This window comes from Betta splendens, chromosome 4, assembly GCF_900634795.4.
Source record: "Betta splendens chromosome 4, fBetSpl5.4, whole genome shotgun sequence".
NCBI classification, from domain to species: Eukaryota; Metazoa; Chordata; class Actinopteri; order Anabantiformes; family Osphronemidae; genus Betta; species Betta splendens.
In genome coordinates, this window is record NC_040884.2 from 8,657,360 (window position 1) to 8,681,988 (window position 24,629).

General features: G+C 42.1%; 1 protein-coding gene across 2 annotated transcripts in view; it reads right to left on the reverse strand.

Moving 5' to 3' along the window:
* Positions 1–24,629, reverse strand: part of adgrl2a (adhesion G protein-coupled receptor L2a) — a 168,555-nt gene that overhangs the window by 97,979 nt on the left and 45,947 nt on the right. The window contains exons 4-5 of one of the 2 annotated variants that reach the window (XM_055507909.1): positions 741–884; positions 452–592 (exon numbers count right to left, since the gene is read on the reverse strand). The gene's annotated coding sequence lies outside the window, so the exon portion shown is untranslated. Of the gene's footprint in view, positions 1–451; positions 593–740; positions 3,010–24,629 lie in introns of those variants that run through there. The other variant, XM_055507908.1, reaches the window with a different exon arrangement.

The following is a 24,629-nucleotide window of genomic DNA, read 5'->3' on the forward strand; positions in this document are numbered from 1 at the left end:
GACTCCAACTACCGGCAGTTGAAGTCATTTGCTTCGAGTTTGTCTTCGTATGTCAGCATACGTTTGATTTATTTATTAACTCCAGACAAGAGCAAGCATGACGTGTTACTGATTCCTTAAAAATGTTGCTAAACTGTAACTAGTCTAGTAACGACTAAGAAAATAAAAATGATTACATTAAACAAGTTTTGTTAAATAATTAGTTTGATTATTCTGCAGCTCTAGTAAAGGTTTACTAGTCCAACACAGGAATAATTAAAAGGTGTTGGTTTTTTATCACCTTGTATGAGCAATTAAAAAAGCCAGTTCAGTCGAGGTTCCCAACTAAATGTGGACAAATACGCTCGGCCAGATGCTAAAGTCCCAAACTGTGATACACCAGAAACCATAAACACGCTGCTGTCAGCGGTGGCATATTGAGCTGTCACACTTGCCTTTGTCGGTGTCTTACTTGGTGTGTGCGCTCTGTGATTAAGATGGAGGCGAGCCATTTATCAGACACCGCTGTCCATTCAGTCCTCGCTGGGGCCTGTCATATAGGTCTCTATCCACCTCTGAGCCACGGCCAATCTTCACTCAGACACCAACTTCCCTTTGCGAGAAAAAAAAAAAAAAAAAGGTTGTGGATTTATGGCCCATCTGCAACAGACCTGAACATCTCCTAAGGGAGCACATAAAACACTGAGGAAAACAGAGTGTGAGCAGTAACACACACATTTGTCTTTTATGGCTCAATGTACCAATAATGATGTTTGATTTTCCATTATGTTCCATTGAAAGGTGAGGGAAACCAAGGCTGCAGCGCTGATGTCCGGACCCATCGCTGTAAATGGCCGAGTCCATAACGTAAACTCCTGCCACTAACTCCAATGGGACTAGGCACCCTGAAACAGACAGTTGAGTCATTCCAGAGCCCCGGGGCGCTCATTAAGTCCACCTAGCCAACGCTGTGATCACGATAAAGACCACGCCGTGAGTCTAATCTGTATATGATGTTGTTATTCTCACGAAAAAAGAGCCAAAGCCAGCTCCAGGCGGCCGTTTGGTTCTGGAAGGCAATTCAGCCACCATCACTTACGCATGCTTTGAATAATATGCCATTGAGGAATCATGTGCATATTTAAATAGGGGGTATATGTGGTGCACATTGACAGTCCTTCATTAAAAGGCCGAAATATTCCTATTTAATTTGGTGGGATCCCCAGCGCCGTATTTATTGGTTGTCCCTGGCAATACGGTGGAACATTAATAAAGCGCACCGATATCACTCAGCCTGTGGGATAATTAGGCAGCCCGGGCCCGCCAAGACGTATACGGCACATAAATTGTATTAATAAGCTATATATTGGTTTAAGATCCGCAGGCCCAGATCCGAGCTCCTCGTGGGTAGCAGGACGTTGGAGCGCCTCAGTTCTGTGGGGACAAGAATGAATGGGCGGTGTCTTCAATTAAGGCTGAAACAGGTAAACAGTCCAGTCGTTATGGGTTAGTTTAATGTTGAGACACGTTTAAATAGCATAATGGCTGATTGGTCCTCAAATAAAATGATTATATTTATTACATAGCGAGATTAGCTATGTAACTAGCTCTTTAAGCAAAACGATCCAGCTCCACTTAATGTAACTAACATTTTAGGCAGGTGAAGTACTGCAATATCCTGAAAACATCATGAATATAACAATGAGATTTTTGGACACATATATCCATCAGCTGCAACTGAATTTAGAATAAAATCAAAATAAAGATCAAGACTTGAATTGAAATAAAGAATGTCAAAACCAGGTGCCTCTACTGAATGAGGCTGTGGCATAAAACAGGTCGTGACATGAAGTCAACGCAGCGTGACACAGATGCCGTAAACTGGAGCTGCCGAGTTTATGGCACCTGCAGTTAAACAGTAGCGTGCAAGTATGATATTACTGCAATTTATTATGGTCTATCTGAAAGTGGCATAAAAATATAACATAAGCATTTCCACCTGCATATATCAGGTTAATGCGGGCTTGAAGATTTGTGGGCGCAAACATGTGGCTCGTCCTGATGTCATACATTTTGGTTTCCCAACGCAGCAGCTGCTAGTTCTTAATAAACATTAACATAAAATATATGTGATTTATCTTGCCAACACAATGCAGCACACCTCAGAATGACAAATCCTGCCTCACAGGGGCCAGTTTCACCGTTTGGGGTTTTTGCTCTGAAGAACATTACTTTATTATTTACTGATGTGGCACTTTGGCTCACTTTCTGCTAGCTCCATTGTTTCTGCAACACCAGCGGCGCTGGCCATTCTTAAAGCTCCGCCAGCCTGTTGAAGACGGACACGGAGGTGGCGTGGCTCACAGTGGAGCGGGTCCAAGGGTGGCCCTCCAGCGCCGGGCTCTGCTCATAATTACCTCGCTGACTGAGGATGCGGGATGGCACCGCGGTGTCAGAGGAACAACAGGAGTGTGGCTGAGTGGAGCCAGCAGGGACGCCGGGGTGGAGGAGGTCGCCCGAATGCATCACGCAGCCCCCATTTTTTATTTTCTCCCTTGAACCGGTTTTCATTCATTTGCAGCCGTTGCAGGCGCCGACTCACTGGACTGCTACATTTGTCTTTAATGGGCTTCTCCGGGCTTCATTGTTGTCTGCGCTCCATTCCTCAGCTCGGGCCCACTCCTCGGGCTGGTGCAGGCCGATCGCGGTAGCAAACGGCTGCCGCGCTCACACGAGTGCGTATAAACAGAGGCTGGCCACAAATTGTTAAGCAAACAGAGCGGTGATTTTCTGAAATGCCTCAATTGCATCCTCAAAGGAAATTGTTGCCGCTCCCATGAAAACGGCAAATTCTATTGATTGGTAGCCAATGGTTGATTTTAAGGGGAAATTAAAATGACATGTACTTGGCTGGACAGAGGCCCAGAACCAGAAACCTACTCTGGACTGTACTGCCTTTAAACCAGGACTTTTATGCTTGTGGCATAAAGGACTTCACGCATGTTACAAACAGCCTCTGCAGATGTGACACCGGGCTCCTTCTTGATCTAAGCATGCGTGTGCAGACTCTCTCACACACACGCACTCATTTAAATCAATAAAAAAAAAAACACTCTTTGAGTCAATTGGTGACATTGGGGTTAAGGCTTTCTCTGCACTACATGGGTATAAGCTATGAATTGGCAAATAGAGGCAGAGGTGACCCCTCGCACATTTCAGACTATTCAGAAGAGTTTGAAAAGTCTCCTTTGAAACACAAATATCCCCAGTTTACTGGAAGCTTCATTCAGGAATTTGAAAGTCTCACTTTTGTATTTGATATGATTTGATTTAATGTAGAAAACCGCATTCCTGTTGAGAATCATGAAGTTACCTTCACACCTTCTATTTAAATGTTCACTTCATATCACATTTACTGTACTGCTGCTGTAGTATCGTGGTGCTTTGTGAGCGTATCCCCTCCGTGGACATTGTGAACGCACTGAATGAAACTCTGTCACGTTGTGTTTTGAGCCTTCTCTCCTTCAGCCGCGTCCTTCAGCTGAAGCCATTTGTGGAGGTTTCCACAGAACGCCAACCGCTGAAATGCGGATCTGTAGGGGAAGGAGAAACTAAAGCACAGTATAAGACAAAGTGTTCGCGAAACATTTGTGCAAAGAATGCAAAAAGCCAGCGAGTTTGCTGGGTGCCTGCAGCCGGCCCTCCTACAGGCAGCTGAGTCATGTCTGCTCGCCAAATGGCTTTACTATCAGCAACAGTGAAGTGGCAGAGGAGCCACTTAAGCTCAGGCTGATCTGCCTGCCAGACGCATGCCTGCTTGTCTTCCGTGTCATGGGCTGGTGCTGATGGCTGATAAGGGTTTTGCCGTCTTCGCTTCCTGTGACTCTGGTCAGACGAGGAGGCACAGCTCTGCGGGAGGCGGTGACTCCCACTCAGGTGAAGTAAATGGAGCCCTGGGATAATTGTGACAAGCTGCTGACGCGCGCGTCCAGGTCGGGTTCCTCCGGTCGCGGAGCGGTCTCGCCGATGAGGAATCGAACCCGGCGCCGTGCCATCACGCTGCCAGGCTCCAAACGTGCTCCCGTGAGGCTGATTTACTTATCAGTGAGATGAACTACGTGTAAACCGCGATGGCTCCCACTGACAAGGCAGCGACGGGCTCCTCACAGGCGCGTTTGCTTTTCTACCTGCTGTTCAAATGTTTGTCGGTGGCAGGCAATCATCGCTGGCTGATTAACTCTTATTGTCTCAGTTCAGTGTGAATTTCAGATCATTTGCTGAAAACATCCCCAGACAAGAACGCGATTCTGCGGTTCGGTGCCAAGTTAAAATGGAGCCTAACGAATCAGGAAATAAGGAGGCAACTCCACTCTGAAAAATTAGACTTTAAAGGAATTGTACTTTATGAGGGATACAGTATACTGTACGCGTGCTTGGCACGAACAGAGACTTTCCCCTTATAGCAAGGCGAAGAATAATGATGCCTCAAATGGCTTTAGCAGCAAAGCGCCGCCTGACACTAAAAACGCAAACACATTTTTGCCAAAAGCCTGACATCAACAGACGACTGCCAAAGGAATGGTTTGTTTAGGGGCCTAATGCATCGGAGCCACGTCAGCAGCTAGTTTCACATGTCGGCGGCGCTGTGTATTTAAGCCTTTTTACGCATTTGATCGATGGCGGTAATGAGTGATATGCAGGGCTTTAATTCGCGTGGCATTTATTTCAAATGTCTAAACAAAGCGCACACGCACAGCGCTGCACATCTGGAGGGTCGGACAGACAGGGGTTCAATAATGGAACAGTGTAAATACAGTTCCGCGGGTTATGCGATACTTCTCATAGGTAAACAACAGTACATGTACAGTCTGACAGCAGGAAGCAGCCTTAAGAGTGTATTTAAACCAAATTCAATCACTTGTGCTTCAATCTTTGTGCTCTTCATACAAATTAAACCATTCTCTGCTCATTTGTTAATTTCCACAGTTTAGTTGATTTGCAGCAAAATACTTTCACAGTGGAATTACAGTAATGACCTGGCAAGCCGGTCAACACACAGGGGGTGAAAGCAATTTTACACTTGGCCCACAGAGACCACGGCTCTAATTTGAATAGTCTTTTGTCATTTTGTTTTTTTGTTTGGGCCATTTACTTCAAAAAGCACATTGGGGCCTGGCGCACGTCTGAGCGCGGAAAAGAGGAAATTATGATAATATAAGTGTGCATCTAATTCATTTATTGTAGCTTAATTAAAATTTCCTCTTTGCATTTTTTGGCCATGTTTGCGAAATAAGTTTGATGGAGTGAGAAAAGATGATTATGTGATGATTGTTCAGAATGAATGATTAAAAACGTCTGAAATATAACTAAAGCTTTTAAAGGAAACACTGTGGCAGAGTTTAAAGTACTTACTTTATATCTAGATCTGCCCCACTCATGGCAAACAGGGAGGAAATACATTACTGAAAGGTTTTAGTTGGTTCTTCCACCTTCGTCCTGTCAGTGTTATTGACAACCCCCGACATCACGTACATGCAATTATTCACTTCCCATCATTTTTTTTGTTTTACAACTCACAGCGTTAACATTTTGGTTTAGTTTCAGAAAAAGCCCACAATCCGCTACCTGCCCAGCACCGACTGGCAAACTGACAGAACCCACCACCGTCTGCTGAGCATAATGGAACCGTTAACAGCATCGCTGACGTTTGACTCGGGAGCACGCGAGGACCAAAACAAATTGAAGCAGAGACGCGGAGCTGTGTTGTGTGTTGTGTGTTGTTACTGGTGAGAGATGAAACACAAACCAGGTCCCAAACACAGGAAGACGGTTTCCAACACACACAGGAAGGGTTTTATTATTAGTCGTATACGCTGAGGCATCAAATCAGCACGTGTGCTGTTTATTTATACCCACAAACACACAGTAACATGGATTGTGTTTATTTACTCACATGGTCGTACTCCGAAGCGTGCTGACAGTGATGACAAAACACTGGACTGTCATGATGTCACTGTGGCACGTGAGCACAGAGGGGGGCGCGCGGCGCCGCTTTCAGGCTTCGGCCTCGGCTCCGGCCTCGACGCTCGTTCTCCTCCCTCGCACAGCGCGCGCGTCCTAAAGTTCCGCTCGGCGTAAATAAAGCCCGTCTACATGCTTCTGTAAACACGCGAGGCGCAGCAGATGGGTCTGAATTCAAAGGTCATGTTGTCACACCATAAATGGACTTATGATGCAGACATATGCGGCGGCTCTTTTGGAGCTTATGAGTCATGATGTCTGGGGTGGCAGCTAAACGCTGGCCGGGCTTGTAATCCGCGGCGCTGAGCCTCCTCTGGGAGCCACTACAAACAGCACCTTGTCGACGGCGCAGGCACCAGCCCCCCGCCGCACGCCCAGCTTGTTAACGGGATTCTTAAGGAGGGCTGATCCGCGCCGCACTACCTGATTCACACGGCGAATCTACGCTCAATGAAATCTAATCTGGCGAGCAGCTTTCCTGCAATTTGTAGAGTAAACACTTTTATAGCGTTAATGCTCTAAAATGGGGAATTACCGGGAAGGTACAGAGATTAAAATTTATATTCCTTGCACGGGTGTCATGTTTGATCAGCATTTACTAACCTTAAACCCAGAGGAAAGAGTAACACCGTTATTTGATTTCCAGGACTCTGCTCCCTTTTTTTTTTTTTAACAAAGCGAACAAACGCGCTTAAAAGTCGGACCAGCAATAAGCTGAGTCCTTACTCACCCTAAACATCAGTATTTTCATCCCAGCTGCTTCCTGTGTATCTAAAACTCAGGATTTAATCATAATCTACAAATATTAATCTAAATCCTCTTCATAAGATCGTCCTATAATCTGCAAAAGCAATGATGCAGAGACCTACTTTAACATCCATCCAATGATAATCCTGCCATATTGTGATGCAGGCAGTCGGCAACAAGGAGAAATTGTTTGAAGCCTCTTGTAGTTCAAGATTATGAAAACCCCTCCATTTATATCAAGACAATTCAGTGCCGTAGGTTGCAACATATGTGACTTATAAACAAAACAGTTATAGCTAAATATAACTGTAATTGTATGATGTTCACATGATGAACAGAAGCATTAGATGCAATTAAACCTTCTATACAAGACCATGAACATCAGACACAGTTGCTCGTTGACACAGCAGGCTCGTGCCCGTGTCCTGTGGCTTCCTACTCATCCTGTGACCACGGTCCAAAGCCACGCAGCTCAGCTCAAGCTCAGGCTGACTGGAGACCTGCCAGCAGGTGAGAATGTGAGTCTCACCGCAGGCTCACACAACCCCAAAATAAGACCGAGTGTGAAACGGACGGAGGAGCTTTAATGTCTGTGATGCTGTAAGTCCTGTTTCGCAGGCTGTCAAACCTGACAGAACACTTAGACGTGGACACACACAGGTTTAAAAAGTCCCATGAAAACATGCCAAAACCCAAACCAAATGCATATTCATTGGATACTATTTATTAGTCATTGGCTGACTCCAACTGAACTGTTACTAGTTTGTGTGCCTCCAAGTGTCTTTCATCGTCTATTAATAATAAATATAAGGTTTGTTCATGCTGTGCATCAGTGAATGCTCCAGTGTGCATAAGGAGCCCAGGGCTCAGTAATGCAAACAAAGAGAATCACTACGAGGATCGTTATTACACTGAGCAGCCACAAAAAGTCAAAACCACACTGGCTGTTGGTGACTTTTCACCTGCATTCTCCACATCCAGGCTTTTAAAGCCACGTTCAAGCCCCTTAAATGCTTGTTGCCTTTTATTATAATGACAGTATGTTTATTCCTCAAGTTGATGTTTTAAACTATTTGCTTTGTTAATTTATTCTGATGAACCGTTTTCCTGGTAATTATGCTCGAGTAATTAGATAATAAATCTTTGGTTTCACGAAAGATTCTGTGAAAGATGACACATTAAAAACCACATAAATAATCAAAGCAAACACAGAATATCATAATGTAAAAGGTTGCTTTCAGCAAGCAGCAGTCTGTAAAATTATGGGGTAAATTGCGGGCCCACATCTCTTAACAAACTACAATCCGGTGCTCAGATGGTAATTTCTGGAACAAGATCCCATCGGGGGTCCAAGTGTGCAAGAAACCATCTGTAGGTCTATCAAACATGGCAACGAGAGGTGTGCTGAGGCTGGCTCATCTTCATTCCCCTGGTACCGTGAGGAGCCCTGGAGGACTGGACAGGACATAAGCCATAAATGATTTTCTTAGCACCGCAGGTCTTTACTGTGTTCAAGGAAATGACCAGAGTGTATGAGATAAAAAGCAAACATGTTTTACAGCCCCAAGAGTCGGGATAACAAGAATGACAATGAAGAGGTTAGAGGCTGAAGAAGCAGAAGAGGAGGTGAAGGGACGTCAAGGCTCACAATTTGGAAAAGGATGTCAGACATTCTACATTCTAATTCTTTGATTAGGAGGTTAATGGACTGCCTAATAAAAGGACTGGATTCATGTAAAACATGGCTTCTGTATAATTACACAACATTTTTTTTTTTTTTATCAACCAAGGTCCTTGGCCTATTTACTCACACAACCCCCCAAGCCAATAAAACCAAATCGGAGATGTGTTGAACAAACGTTTGAAAATATTCATATTTTATTTGTGTAATGATATGTGATATTAGCTGCGTTCCTCCACGTGAGCAGTTGCAGGACGTGTGACTCAAACACAGCGTCCTGTAATGGGACAGACAGCGAGCGCTGGCCACCAGACGCCAAACCAGGCCTCTTCATTTAGGACACTTACAGTGGAAACGTCCAGCTTAATTACACACAGCGTGGCGTCCTGCTTGGATCTGCACGTCTGAGCTCCAGCAGTAGCGGACTGAGGCGGTGATAATACATTTCAGACTCTCCTCCTTGACAGACAACTTATCTACCTTTGAAGGCAGCCGCTCCAATATAGCTAAGCTCCCTCCGAAAAGCGAAAGCTGTCAAGTTTGACTTGTGTGTGGTGAGGAACGAGCTGGAAACTGAATGGCACTGCAAGAAAAATATTTCAACTGGGCTGTATGGTATTCTAATAAACCACACTCGGCACCAGTGGGGGGATTATGACTGTCCATTTGTCTTTGCTGGGCCACCACTGTTAGGGAGATACTCCCTCTCTGTGTCTGCGCCATACAAAGTTAAAAGCGACGCTGGCGACTGCTGCAAGTCATTTGTCTCTGGTAACACTGGTTCGCAGGAAGCCGGGACCTGGGCTGTAGTGGATGATACATTATTGCTATCACTTGCCCTTGTTTAATTACATCCATGTATGGGGTCTGGTATCACATCCCTTCGAAGCTTATCCATCATAGAAACTTTAACCAAAGTCAGTGTTATTGTGTCATATAATCCCGTGTTTGACAGAGTATGTGAACAAAATTTCAGCTATAACTTAAGAAACAGTATGGTATCACGACAGCTTATCCATTAATGCGCTTTATCACAGGCAGCAGAATATAAAATTAATTCCCTTTCCTGGACTGCAAATGAATAATGAACACCATATTGAGATCGCTGGCTGAAAAGCCTTTGAAGACCAGCTTCTTCCCCCCCCCTCACAGTGACTGATTTTGACTTAACCCCAGGGTTGTTTATTTATGACGTGTCATTTCATTTCTCCGCGTTACTCGTGTTCTACTACAAAAGCATGTCCAACAAAATTTCAACTCTGCATGAAACGTACACAAAGCGTCCCGCTTTAAACACGAGTCGACGCGCAGCACAAATGTTCCCATCCATATATCTAAAACAGAATATTGAATGAAACACATTCATATGTATTACAGTACGCTGCCTTCACTGCATCTGTATGAATTTCACGATGTGTGCATTTTAAAAAGTAATTTAGAATAGATACATATTAAATTTATACTAAATAACTATAGAAAAATATCATGCACGCTGCAAATGCTGATGTGGAGGATGTGAAGTTATTCTCTATGCTGTGACTTCCGTTGCTGTATGTTTTAAATATTATTATTGGGCTGCATAATTCCCTCAGATTTCTACTCCATGTGATGATCAGATGGTGACTTCCTCCATGGATCCACCATCTTTATTGCTTATCGTGTCAGGGGTTGTGTGGGAATGGAGCCGAGCCCATCTGCCATGGACACGTACACCTGGACAGACAAGCGTTCCTGTTCACAATCACACCTACGGCTGATCACCAGTCAACGTAACCTGCGCTTCTTCGGACTGGAGGAGGAAACCAGAGAGCCACATGCTAAATCTGCACGGAGAAGTTCAAACCCAAGACGTGTACCCATCTGTGAGGCAGGAGACGACCCGCAGCATGACAGCTTTTATTTTCCTGCTGGTTTAAGCAAATGTAGCTGGATATCTGCATTCCGAACGCATACAAAGTGTGAGTTTACTGTGGCGGCGGCGGCGCCAGTTCAAAGAAACTTCATCAAGATGGACAGAAATTCGCCGACACAAATGAACGCATTTCCAAGCCGATTTAGCAAAACATGTCAATTTGTTGGAGCTGAAACAGTTTTGCTTTGGCTTATTTTGCCCCCTGTAGTCAATCACAACACACACATAAACAAAGTGAAATGAGCTCTGTGTGAAGACGGAGACGTCTAGTCATATACTGCCACAGGTTGACAATTGGTAGCATTCACCACACTCTCACTTGCAGCTACTAAAATATAGTAGCTGCAGAATTATATCTGCCACTGAAGACGGAATGAAATCCTCATATCTGTGTGACATGGCAACACTCTAGGGAACAGTTGGTGTTTGACTGTGGGCTTCTCTGGAGTTTACATAATGTGAAACTAAACAATCGGGTCCAAATCGCTGTGTTAACATGCTGCTTGGAAATGTTGGAGGAGTTAGGCTCTTGTCCTGCAACTGTTTCCTCTCATTCGCGCTGTTTCATTTGTAAGCGCTGCACATGCAGCAGGATCCTTGCGTATTCGCACAGGAGCGCAGCGCTCCACACGCAGCAGCCGCAATATTAAATCGAGACGTTCGCTCTCCTTCCGTTCTCTCTTTTGATGAAGCGAGCGCGAAAATCCCTCTGTGTTTCTTCAAGGAGGATATTTTCCTAAGTAGCACAAATGCAACAAATCCACAATGAAAGTCGCCTGACTCATTCCTGACTGATACACTCCCTAATCTCTGCTTGAGAGAGGGAGATAGATTTACATTTGCAGTTCGCCACCAAACTCACTGGCTCCCTGGATGACTAATGTGTTGCTGGGACAGAAGCTTTGCAATGTGTGGTGAGATCTCCCAGGGCCTTTGTGGCTCTCACATGCTGGACATCCCCATTGAGACAATAAAGAATAGGTGGTCACTAGGTAGGGACACAATGAAACAGAACTCAGGGATCGGAACAATTGCTCGGCCTGTCAGAGGTTGACAGAAACTGTAATTAATGATATTTTCTATTTTCACAGAGGAGAATGAGCATCTGACAGAAGCATTATTAATGAGCGCAGCCTTGTTGGAGGGAATAATGGCAGTTTATTAGCAGCAAGACAGATTTAACAGAACTCTCTCAAACAAAAGGTTTGGATACATTGAAAAATGGAGACAATCTGCACGAAAGATCCAATGGGAGAAAATGTTCAATACAACAAAAATGTTTGTATTGTGATCATATTCTTTTTTCTCACCGAAACCATCTGTCAGGCAAGTCGATGATAAAAGAAGTCAGTTTTTTTTTCTTAGGCTCGTCTTTTGTGAAACGAGAGGCTATTGATTATTAAAGAGTATTAAGGTGAGAGTTCGTTAGCTGTGTCTGTGATAATCTGAAAACTCTTTTATTTGGCAGGTACATAGACGGATTCTCTGGCATAACAAACGTAAACATTCATGACTTAAAGTGAGAAAGTGACTCTATTCATCGGAGTTCAATGGGAACAGCTTCAAGGAGCCTTAATAAAGCATGCGCAGTGTTTTTATGTGTTCCTTAATCACTAGATCAAGCAGGTATGTGCTTAAAGTAATCTGTATTTTTGTGAAATAAAATGTGTCATGTCTTATATTAATAAAGAAATGAAAAAAATATATATGTAATAATATATATGGGAGGCTACTATATTGTATTTAATAGGCCAAAAACTCAAGGACAATATTATGCGGTGGCCAATCCAAGCAATCATGTTGAGATACTATGCAATTACCCAGAAATTGCACCGTTATCCCTTTTACAATATCTTATGGATTTAGGCAGGGAATAACCGTTTTTGAAGTAATGCTGATAATAGCAAAATCGCCACTGGCTGAAAGAGATTTGTGAAACGTATTCCGGCAGTGTTTCAACAGATTCTCCTCTGCTTCATTCATTTCACTGGACTGAAATATGACTTCAATGTGACACTACAGGATTATGCTATTGAACAGATGTATTAGATGATTTCCAGAAATTAAATGTCCCCCCCGAACCTATTTTCGGTTCATGTAATTGATTCTCATCCAGCAAGTTTGACTGTATTATGTTTGTTTGAAAAGTTAAAAGAATTCGGCTAATTTCTACCCAACCAGGCAATACTTAACCAGATTAGAGTGGCCACTTCAAGCTTTGTTGATGCATCCAAGTGAGGCAGGGCAGCCCAGCTGCAAAAGCTGATCAAAAGAGAGAGGGGGAATGTGATATTAGCATCAAGTGCTTCACCGAGTGACTCAGACAAAAACATTGAAAAAAACATCATTATTAGACACTTCCTTTACCCATGTTTGGAAGTGAATATATCTGTTTGTCAGGCAGCTGCGTGCATCCATACATGGCATTGATTCGTACTTTAACCAGCATTATAAGGCAATTCCTCTTCTCCCTTTTGTATCCGTTATTGGTAATATGCTAATGACATCCGCTGTGATTAGTGATTTTCTTCTAATCTTTATTCCACGGTGGCCTGAGCAATCACAGAGGTAGAGCTTCAAGATTTACAGCAGAGAGCTTCTTCTGACTGCTCTTCCCATCTGCCCTGACTTGATTTAATTTGAATAATAACTGAACATTTAGATTCAAAGGACACTTTGGTGCACTACTGTGCATTCGCAGATTCAGGAAACACACTCACAACAACACAGGAAAGCCTGTCATGACCTAACCTGTTTTTGGTAAATGGAGGAAGTTCCTGGTTCATCATCACTGATTAAAATGCTAATGTCTTGCATCAGAATTTGGTAAGTCTATGTGTATATTGATTTCATTTTTGTTTTAGGCAACATTTAGTCTTGCTTTTTGCAAATTAGCTCCAATTAAATTTACATCTGACACTGTCAAGAGCAACCAAAAATGTCTCATTCCAAAATAATAGTTTAAATCCAATGACAGAAAGGACTTGTATTTGCTGAAACATGATTGAATTTGTCTGAGGCTTTTGTGCTACAGCACTTACAGAGACTATATAAAAGTCTATTGTATCCCCCGGGGAGTGTGGGGGGCTTTCCAAATAACTGTGTGGTCTCACACTGCTTCCAACCATTTGAAGTGGAGTCCATCCAGAACACAGGCAAATAGATTATTTGATTTTTCCAGTTAACTTTCAGCATTAAAAGAAAAAAGAAGGTTACACAAACTGTACTAGCAGCAAGTCAATTTAACGTCCTGCTTAGAACATTTAGTGTGACATCAATACCCCCCACCCCGGAATTATTCTGCTAAAATCAAATAGTTTTCTGCTCAAATCCCCCCGTTATAAAACATCTGAGAGCAGATACGACAGGGTGCAGTTACCCGGTGGCTTTGCACTGAAATACACCTGGAAGTCCTCTCTAATTGGCAGACATCTCATTTGGCTTTGATACTGCTCACCGTCATCTGCATAAGCAGAACAGGCCATTGTCTAGAGAGGAAACGCAGGTGAGTAACAAGCTAATCGCCAAAGACTATGATGCTCGGGAGAAAGCAGAACTTCAACAGGAAGCCATAAAGCAACTCCAAATAGTGTCAATTACAGCATGTATTCATAATATACTGTCCACCCCTGCCACGTTTCACCATCACTTGCAATGAACTCTACAATGTAAAGTGGCAATAGGGGCAGTAAAACCTGAGTCTAGACAGCCGGATCCAAGGACCTTCTAATTAAGAGCGCCATCACAGGGACAGCATGGGGAGTGATCTAATGGTGAGTGGCCATGCATGCTTTTACCTGCAGCGAAGTTTATCTACCAACGCCTCGCAGCAGGACCTTAGACCGACCTGTCTGCTGCTCTGCTGCTGAGATATGGACTGAAACGTGCAGGCACAAGGAGCTAGTCAAGCACCATTACGACTTGAGGGAAACAAATAGGCTTCACTCTCATAGCTTGTACAAACAGCATCACCGGCATGTCGGCGGTGTCACGGGAGGGTCTGGCTTTTGGATATTGGCATTCTGCTCGAGAAGGTGTGGCAACAGCATTTATACCACCTGCAGAAGTGAAAAGGACCTCCTGTGTCTTCCTGTGATGGAGTGAAAAGAAGCATCCGTGCCATTACACTGGTGCAGGCTCCATCCTCCCCTTAGTAATCGTCTATAACCCATCCCAGAGACGCAAGGCGCTAATTACAAACACATGGGAACAAGTGAACCGGGACACACGTTCACAACAGGCAACATCGAGGGCATTGTCTCTTTTTTTCTGTAAATTTGTGCTCATCTTATAACTTGCATATGTTGTTTCTATGAGTCTACACAATTCTGCCTGCACTTGACCAGCCATTAGCAAGCAGCCCCGAGCACACAGTGTCTGTGAAAACTGTGTGGGTATGGGAGGTGGCACAGCCGTGGCCTATTGACTGAACTACTGATATGCAGATGTCGAACGCATAATTAAAATTGATTTGATTCAAATTCAAATGGTAGACGAGCTGGCCATCGTTATTTGCACTTTTTATTTTGTTTTAGTTTAGTCCATCAAAAAATAAATGAAGAAAAGCCGGTAAAAAATATTTCCCCCCACAGTTGTTAAATAACTATTTGTGTGTTATATGTTTTTTACAGGTTTAATTTTGTTAGACATTTGTAAAGAGCTGAAAAATGGATTTAGTTAAGTCCAGGAAGTATTATGTTTAGCTCGGGGCAAAGTGTTCTGTTGAGTTATAGCAGCCGGTTACCCACAGCTCTGCTACGGAGACTACATGGGGTATTTGTTTACACCAAAGGAAATGAAACTATTTCCATTTAACTGCTCTGATTATTGGCCACCTTTGCTTCATTCCTCAGCACATGTGATATGTTTCCTACTGTTACAATGGGTATCTTTGCTTTGACCACAGCAGATGGGAAAAAATAAAAATCCACCGAGCAAGGAAATAAAAAAAAGTTGTGCATTACACGAAGCATTACAGAGGAATCCTGTTTCCCATTATGTCTTCATAACTGACTGAGTTTTTACGCGGAGGTGCTGATGCAATTAACCATCTCCTCCCAAATGTGTGCCAGATCATGCTTGGGTTTCAAAGAGTCAAAGAAACTTTATCTTGCTTCAATTTCGGGGAGCCTGTGCCTAATTTGGGCCTCTTTTATTTAATAGGATTTTTCTTTTTTAAACACCATGTGGTTTGCTGTTGGTTGAATCCAAATAATGGACCACAATGGTCAGCCACGAGAGGAAGAAACCCATGTTTTATCTGTAATAGTGCAGTTTTTATCTCTAACTTTAACAAGTTTATCCTCAAGAATCCCCACTGCTGCTGAGACCATTATCTATGTTTTAGTTGTGAATATAAAAGCGTATCCTTGCTGGGAGCGCACAGAAAAATACAGAAATAAAACTGTGACCTTTGGTTGGAAAAAGAGCTGACAGTTAGGCAACCAAGAAAACACACATTTATCTCCACTATTTGACAATGACACTAAGAACGGCTCCACATCTTTTTAACGTGCATATATTGCTACCACTACAGTGTCAGCAAAATCCCTGCCAGGACTGACTGCAGCATACGCCTGCGAGAAAAGGCAGAGAGGACGAGGGCGGTGGAAGGGCTGCCGGAGAGTACAATGAGGTTGATTCCTACTAAGTTGGCTCATGCCCTTAACCCTCCAGCACTTATCTGAGCGGCAATGGTGGTGAATCCATCATCAATACGGCAGATGAGGCGATAGACAAACTCGCCCTCGTTCTACTGCCCCCAAGAGGATACAAACCATAGACACATGCATCAAAACACATTATGAGATTCAAAGTTCCAAGGTGCTTGTAGACATCCGTCATTTTAAAGAGTGAATGTCTCCTCTGCTTTGCTTCCTGGGGTTTACATCACACGGTTTACAGTGCGAATCAATAAGCAGGTAAAGGCTACTCAAAGTTAAAAAAAAAAGAACAGTGCCTTTGGTTCACACACACAAAGCACAAATAAGAAAAGAAAAGGGTAGAGAGAGAGATTCCTTAAAAATCATTTGTTTTATATTGACTTGTCCCTGATCCAGTATTACAGCTTTGGAACAAATCCACCTAGCAAATCTGCAAACTCCTGTACCCACAATATTAAATTGTTACCCACCCATTACGATAAACACAGATGCCCCATCCAATCGGCAGCTGGTGTGCTGTATATTTCCGTTAATATTTCACATTAGCCCGTGGCGCTACATAACACCAGATGATTGCTTGTCTGTTATGGTATATGATGAGAAGTGTTCGGGGCTGCTAATGTGAGACGTCTCTGTTTACCACTTTGATGGATGGCCTCCCTGATAGGACCTGAGTTACGTTCAGTGGTGTCACAGGAAAAAGATGACAGATGGGCCCAGCTGTTTAAGATATCGACACTTTGACCAGAGCATGAAGACATTAATCACAGAGCGGCTAACCAGCAGTGGGAGAGAACGCGCGACTTCTCTTTTTAAGACACGCGTCGAAGCGGACGGATAAACTGTATGAAGAACCATCAGTGATCAAAACCTAGAAATATTACAGCGTAACGAAAACAAAGTCGACACTGAAAGCTGTGAGGAGCTGAAGTGACCCAAAGAACATGTAACATGATTAACTGTCACAGGAGATTAGGGGCCAGTAATAAAGATAAACGGGGGGTTGTTGATGCTGTAATATAATATTAAGTGATGGCAGATATCCAGAAGTCAGCGTCACAATGAAAAAGAGGAGACTAATGGCTATTTGGGCTCTTCAGTGTCAGTCGCACTATGCTGTCACCCTGATAAGCCACAGTTGATTCTCAGGCTCATAGACACATTGTGAGTGGGTCTGGTCATGTAGAATCATTGTAGGTGTTTAAACAAGCATTTATCAATAACAGGTTGACTAGAATTCTGTGAATTTTGGTTACAAAAACATTTCAATAAATAAACAAAAAAATGCATCCAAACAACTTAGAGATTGATAGAGAACAATTTTCATCCATTAATATTTTCCTATCTGCCCTTCATTATCATACAACCCACCTTTCTCACAGCACGTCACGCTGTCATTACTAGGGTTATTGTGATAGCCCCTTAATGTGCATAAAAGAGTGATGGGAGAGACACCACAAGTCAAGCTGACAAATTAGACTTGAAATTGTTCATTAACATAATGTCTGGAAGTTCATTAATAATGCTGCTTTTAATAATTCATGGTCTTGTTTCACTAGATACAGCATTTGTCCTCCTGCTGAGCATCGTATCTCGACTGGCTTAAAAAAAAGTTTTTAAAAGTGGCAAGAGAGAAAAAGAGGGGAAGAAAAATGCAGAAAAAAAATGTGGAGAGGCAGAAAGAGAAAGATCAACACACACGCGCGAGCGCGAGGCGGGTCATTATTTTAGCGCTGCAGGGGAGACAGTTAAACACTACTTTGTTCTGTGCAATTTGATTCCGCGCAACATAACACGCAGCCATTTGAGTCTGAACTAGCCCATACCTGGTTCTGCTGGTCCTCATCTGGTTTGGCTGAGTTCATCTTGTATTTTAAGATTCCTTCTCCCACATTTTAGGATGATTGGCACTGACATTGATTTCAGGTAGTGAAGGCTTTTTGATTTTGCTCCTCTGGCTATGGCTCAAAGCATCACTAGATAAAAAGGTAAATATATCTGATTTTTGTCCAAATACTCTCTGCCACACCTTAATTCAAAAGGGCCAATTAAACCTTAGCTTTGCTGAGGCGGTATCAGTCCAGCAAAAAGCAAGAAACCTCAGTCCTCTAAGTAACAGCAGACTCTTACAGTGAATCCCAGATGAGACTTTACACAAGTGACTTCCCGTTGTTTATCATAAACACAAATAGCTCCAGTAAATACCATCCTACAACAACAATTTGTCTTCCTTTCCACAGAAACATCATGGGGTTTGATGACTGCCCGCCGTAACATACGTGCAAATGCAGAAGGCATTCTATATTCTAAATGCTAAGTGGTGTCACCCAGCAGCGAGGAGCGGAAGAAATATATGGATTCCTCTCCCCACTGAAGAATATATTTTCAAACATGGTTGCTTGCTCCGGTGCTTAGCAACATCGAAGTGAAGCAGATAAAAAGGAAAGACCGGAGGAAAAAAAAAAAAGGAGACAGAGACAGAAATCCTTGCTGACAGCTGCTTTCTTCATGCTTCTCTGTGTTGTAAAGATGTTGCTCTCAGAACTGTATTGAGACAACTGACCCATTGTTTCTGGTGTAATTAAAGCGACCACAGCTGAAGACACTGAGCCACATGTCCAAGAGGGGCTTTCCTCACTTTTTCAACACACTCTCTCCTGTTAATGCTACCAGGAGTTAGAGGCAAGACCAGTGATGTCATTGACAAAATATGATAAAGTTTTATTGAAATAAAGAGATTAAACAAGTGTGTAATCACGGTAAAATATTTAAGTTACATAGAATACAAAATGTGTAAAATGTAGTTTTGTTTTAATGTTAATTCAAATAGTTGTGTGCATTTTAGCTGAATATGTTTTAGGTTTGATGACCATTACAAAGCACTAACGATTTCTATCGTAACTAGGCCTAATCTTCTGTTGTGCAAAGGCATTCTGTGGTAATTTATCTGACTTGTCTCATGCTTGTGTTATGGGTCTGCACTAATTTCAGCATCTGCAGTCACATTCCATTCCTCTCCACAAGCAGCTGAAAACCGGTAGCATGATAATTTGAAAACAGGCTTCATACTGTAAGAATCTCAAAGCAAGACACAGAATTGCATTAATCTGCAGTATGTGTGTTATGCGATAAACATCTACATAAGCTGCAAAAACAGTCTATATTCTCTGTACAATGTGAAAAATGCTCTCATTCTGGCGGCTGTTTAATGACCAGTCCAACTTCAAAAGCGCATATTCTAATTAAAGTCACATTCCACAGGCAATAATCTGATGGAGAGGGTGGATTCACATAAAACAGGCCGCGCACAGCAGACCGAAGTATTCAGAGGATGTCAATCATTCAGTGTACCTGGTTCAGGTTTTTGATAAACATCTGATATTTGATATTTCTGAAGTTTCCAAATATCCATTAGCAGCACAGGAGTAAAGCACAAATCAGAAGCAAAGTATTGAGAGTTGAGTTTGCTAAAATGTTCATTTCTGCCCTTTGGGAAATAAAACACAAAATATCTGACTTCACCAATTACTATACATAAACAACAGGGCTATAATATACACCTTCTACAATATAGTAAAGCACAATAAAAATTCCTTTATCTCCCAAAAAACCTTGTATTGTGTACTGTAAGTAGTCACTGCTAAAATCATTCTGGATTTCGTGTGACAGTGTTCAACCAATGTGGCACAATGGCATCATGATAAATGGCCACAAGTCAGCGCCCCCAGGAGCGCTGTCCACAGGATTTATACCAGGTGCTCATCGAATAATATACACCTGCCATCAGCCAAAGTGCTTTTTAGATATAAATCTGAATCCAAAAGTAATAGACAGTGAGAGTTGTACAGCCTTGATGAAGGTATGTGCTTCATAAATGTTTTCAGTTTCGTAAAGTTGTCATGCTTTAATGTCTTTGTGTGTGTGCGCGCCGCAGATAGCGCTACTTAAAACTCATTTCTGTTCCCGTATCTGCAGAGACTGAGTAACTAGTTCTGTGTATGGGCTTTACATACTCGAACCCATCATCGGCAGCTTCGCACCACGGCTATCGAACAGGCGCCTTAAATGAGAAGTTTAACAGCTTCATGGCACATGTTGCGTTATTCAGGTGATTTAAAAAAAAAAACAAGCATCTACTGAAGTTATAACTTTTATCATCTTCCACACTCCTTGGAAATTGTGTCAATGTAAAGAAATAAAGGCTATAAAGAAAGAAATCCTAAAAAAGCTACACAGGCTACACGTCATTATCAGCCAAGAGTGACACCAGAATTGCTTTGACCAGACAGTCACACGAACACACACAGCTTCTCCTCTCTGCCCACTGAGCAAAGACATTACTGAGCAACATAAAACGCCCTGATTTATAAGGAACTATTGGTAAACTCATAATGTCCACTGTGCCCTGCTTGCTTTTGGGAGTCTGAACCCCACTCAGCAGTATAAAAGCATAAAACAAAAAATAAAATATAAACCGTCATCGTCACTGCTTAAATATGTTTTGTTGGTTTTTAATAAATCAACAAGCTGCGCCTTTGTGGGCAAACCCTTTCAGGCGTTACAAGGTGGCCAATACGTCCGTGTGCTGTGATTACCTCATACATCAAGGTTTATAACTCACCAAAGCAATTGTACTTGGAGGACGCAACAAAGAAAACTGGCCAAGGCACACAGGTGGCACACATTTCTGACATCTATTATAAATCAGCTTCATTTCCATGTTCATTTAGGTGTTGTGGAACTTATTAGTTCTGCAAACCTGTCCCTTAGAGATTACATTTTTCCTACTACTTAGGGCTTTTGCCAAATATGCTTTCGAAGGAAATGTAATCACTCCTCACTCACAACTTTATTTCCAGGCCAAAAAGTTCATGTTTGTGCACTGAGAAATTGTTGAGAGGTGGAAATAAAGGAAGGTGCAACTCACAGCAGAGTCTGTGTCGATGAATCTAACATGGCAACAAGGTTAAGTCATTGGTTGATGCACCGAAAACCTAAATGGCTGGTACAGCTTTATTTTATTATAAACGTGTTTATTTCTTTATCTATTTTTTATACATTTGGGAAGGAGAATTAAATGTTCAACAAATTAAGATGATTTTAATTTGTTCAACAAAAGTAACAAAACAATTTCATGATGCTCTTTGTAAAATATGTAACTTGGTTGAATCTACCTTTTATTCAACATTTTGAATTGTGATTTAAGGGCCAGTCACCAGACAAGCCTGACACTGGCAGTAACAGAAACTAAAAGTAATTAACGATCAAACCTAAAGCCCAGACTTTCTGCTGTAGGGCTTTTACCACATATTTAGTCACTGCTCTCTTTATAAGCCCTGTCCTTAATAATTTTCCTTTGGCAGTTACAAAAAGCACAGAGCTAGTAAAAAGTAGTAAAAACAAATCTAATTTAACACTATTACTTAGATACAAAATATGTGTGTTAATTTTGGAAGAGACCGAACATTGGTTCTTCCATCATGCATTTAATAAAAAGACATTATTGCTTAATTACCTATACATTTATCTACTCTCAGTTTGTAAATTGCCAGGTTATAATAACTATTAACAATTTGTAGTTACTAGAAAATTAAATATAAACAGAAATATATATTAGCTGCATTTTCTAAAATTTGACACAATATAGTTAAACTCATTAGCTAAACAGAGTGCTCAGCTTGTTCAACCTCAGAGATACTTCCAAACAAGAACAATATTAGGGAGTCATTACCTCATGTAATACTGTAGCACTTCTCAACAACATTACCGTCTATGATGACAGGTTATATGACAATTGACTGAAAGGATGTTTATGACACGTAAAACATTACACCTACAACCGTTGTGGAGGCAGAGTATGTTAAATCCTGCATTTTGAACAGTCTAATCGGCCAAAGTGAAACTTTTAAGATGTGTTAGCGAGAAAAGTGTGAAAATCGTTGCTACTGGGTTGTGACTAACTTTGATATATGAAAATAGATCCATGGTGTGAAACATTTCTTCCAGAACACCCTGCTTCTGTTTTGAGAAACACTAAACTGGCACTGTCAGCTAGTGCCACCTGACAAGCCAAAGTACGTCTCTGTTCGGCAGCGTGCAGACTGCAACGCCATCACATGCAGATGGACGTATATTAATAATAAAATTAATGAACAGCACCAGCTTTACTACTACTTCCCTCAGTGGACCGTAGTTTGGTCAATAACTGCCCAATGCAGTTACACCAAAGTGCTAAAGACGTTGTCTCCTGTTGCTGCTAAAACTCCTTAGAACCAAAGCATCACTGCTGTTCATCTGAAATCATGTCTGTGTGTTATGAGTGATATTATTAGAAATGCTCATAACAGCACAGACTATAGTTACAGCAACCCACACACTTCATTATTTTTAATTAGACCCACCTTTTAATCCATTAGCACAGACTATACTGAAGTGTGTTCCCCTTGCAAACCAGCCTTTTATTATTCTGCTGATTAACAATACTGTCCTGAAACTAGAGGCCATTATGTGTTCGCTGTTTGTTTTTTTGTCCTTTGTTTTTTAGATGTTTAATCTCTTTACAGTTTGCCTCTCATTCAGCCATTCATACACCAGCACCAAGATACCAGTGCTGTCCATTAGAACGCAGGGAATGAACCACCAATACCATGCACTGCTGCCGAGCCGTAGTAGTCATAAGGTGCAAGTGAGCGTTTGCGATGTCGTGTTCATTGTCATAATTCCATAATTCGCCATGTTGCGATGCAGCTGCCTGAGGAACGTGGGCATCTAAACAACCATGATGGAAACGTCGGAGGCCAAGTTAATTCAGTAAAACGTGTCACATCTCATATGGAAATGCTCCAGCAACAAATCAGACGCGATGTAAATCAAACATCCATGTTGTGTTGCAAACGTAAACCAACAAATGGGGCAAACCCTTTGAATTAGATTTACCACCTGAAGCACAAACCTCTGTACTTCAGAGGGGCTTTGTTTGTCAGTGGATTCCTTATGATAAAAGCAGTAAAAACCAGAAAAAAAAACAAAGAGAGACAACATGAAGCCAAACTGGTTACGAAGATTTAAGAGAATGTTGCATCATAAATTACCTTAAAAATGTTGTAAGACATTGTCAGGTGTGATAGTTCTGGGTTTATATTGGCAGCCATAGCTCCAACACAGTATGACGCTTACAGCATAAAGCCTTTACTGATACACAGTGACCTCTAAAAGCATCACCCCCTATAACGGTTCCATGCATGTTCTCTAACGTTGCTTGTAGAAACTAATCTGTGCCTCCTGTTCTGTGTCTGGGCTACAGAAGTGAGGGTGATGAAACTCGGCCCACTGCAGAGAAGGACCTGTCATCACCTGTGGAGCGTGTGCAGCTCTGAGAAGCACTGATGTTTTCATGGTAACTGCACCGGGTCGGCCAGTTTGTATCCAGTAGGTCACAGTCATTGTAAGGAAACTGATAAGACCGATGTCTGCTGTGGTGCAATTACCCAAAGCTCCAAAGGAAATTTTCATAAGACTGCAATAAAAATAAAAAGAGTTTTCCTATTTTCTTGTGATCTTTGCTCTGTATAGTTTACTGTATTGTTACTAAGAAGGTGATGAATATTATTTGCTTTCCTATTAGGCCATGCGAAGCTAAGCAGCTTAATGCTTACATTTTTAGGTCCAGCCCTCCTGTCATCTTTGGAATACCCCCCAGGGACATGTTTCTCTACTATTGACCTCTTTCTAATATGAAAAATCTTTGTTCATTCATTCCACGAATGGGAGATAACTTGAGCCTGCATAATTTCCTGATTCCTTCCCCTTTTTTATTTTCAGCAGGGGGATGATAAATAGTGAAACATGTTGTTGCTCATACCTGCCCAACTGTAGCTCATCCTTCTTCCTGTTACCTTGGGCCTAATTTAATAACCTAAAACTCACTCAGCCAACTGTGATCCTACTGTGCACCCTGATGGCAGAAATATGTGTAAACACCTGCACTAATTACCTTCTCAGGCAGATTATTTATGAAATGCATTAAAGCATGTGTAAAACGATTCACTGGTCAGAATTCAGGGCAATTTTTCACTCGACCATCCAGATATCTTCCAGCCCATGGGAAGCAGAGCACGTACCCGCTGAATCTAAGCGGCATTATCTCTCCGTGACTGTTCATTTTCAGGGCTGTTTGTTGGGGGGAACTAAACAAGATTATCAAACAGACAAAGATGAGTATTGCTATGTTCTCTAAATTAGCTCACGTTGATTGTTTACATTAGATGTAATCTATATAATGTGTTTATTGTCCTGTGCACATCCCAGTTGTTCATGGCATTTCCTAAATAAAATGATGGCAATACCTGAAGCTTAAATGATATCTATGGTGAATACACTATGCCAAGATAGGCTTCATAAATATTCACTTATTATGAAGTTTGTCAGAGAGCGCAGTGACTGCACTGCAGGTGCTGAGTAGAGGACAAAATTAGCACGGCACTCAGCCTCGAGTGTTCAGGAGGACTAATTGAGCCAAAACTTCTCAGAGATAGACATCTCTGATTACATTACATCAGTGAAATATTCTTGTTTCACAAGCGTGCTGATACTGGAGCGACAATGAACAAGACAAACTTCCACCGTG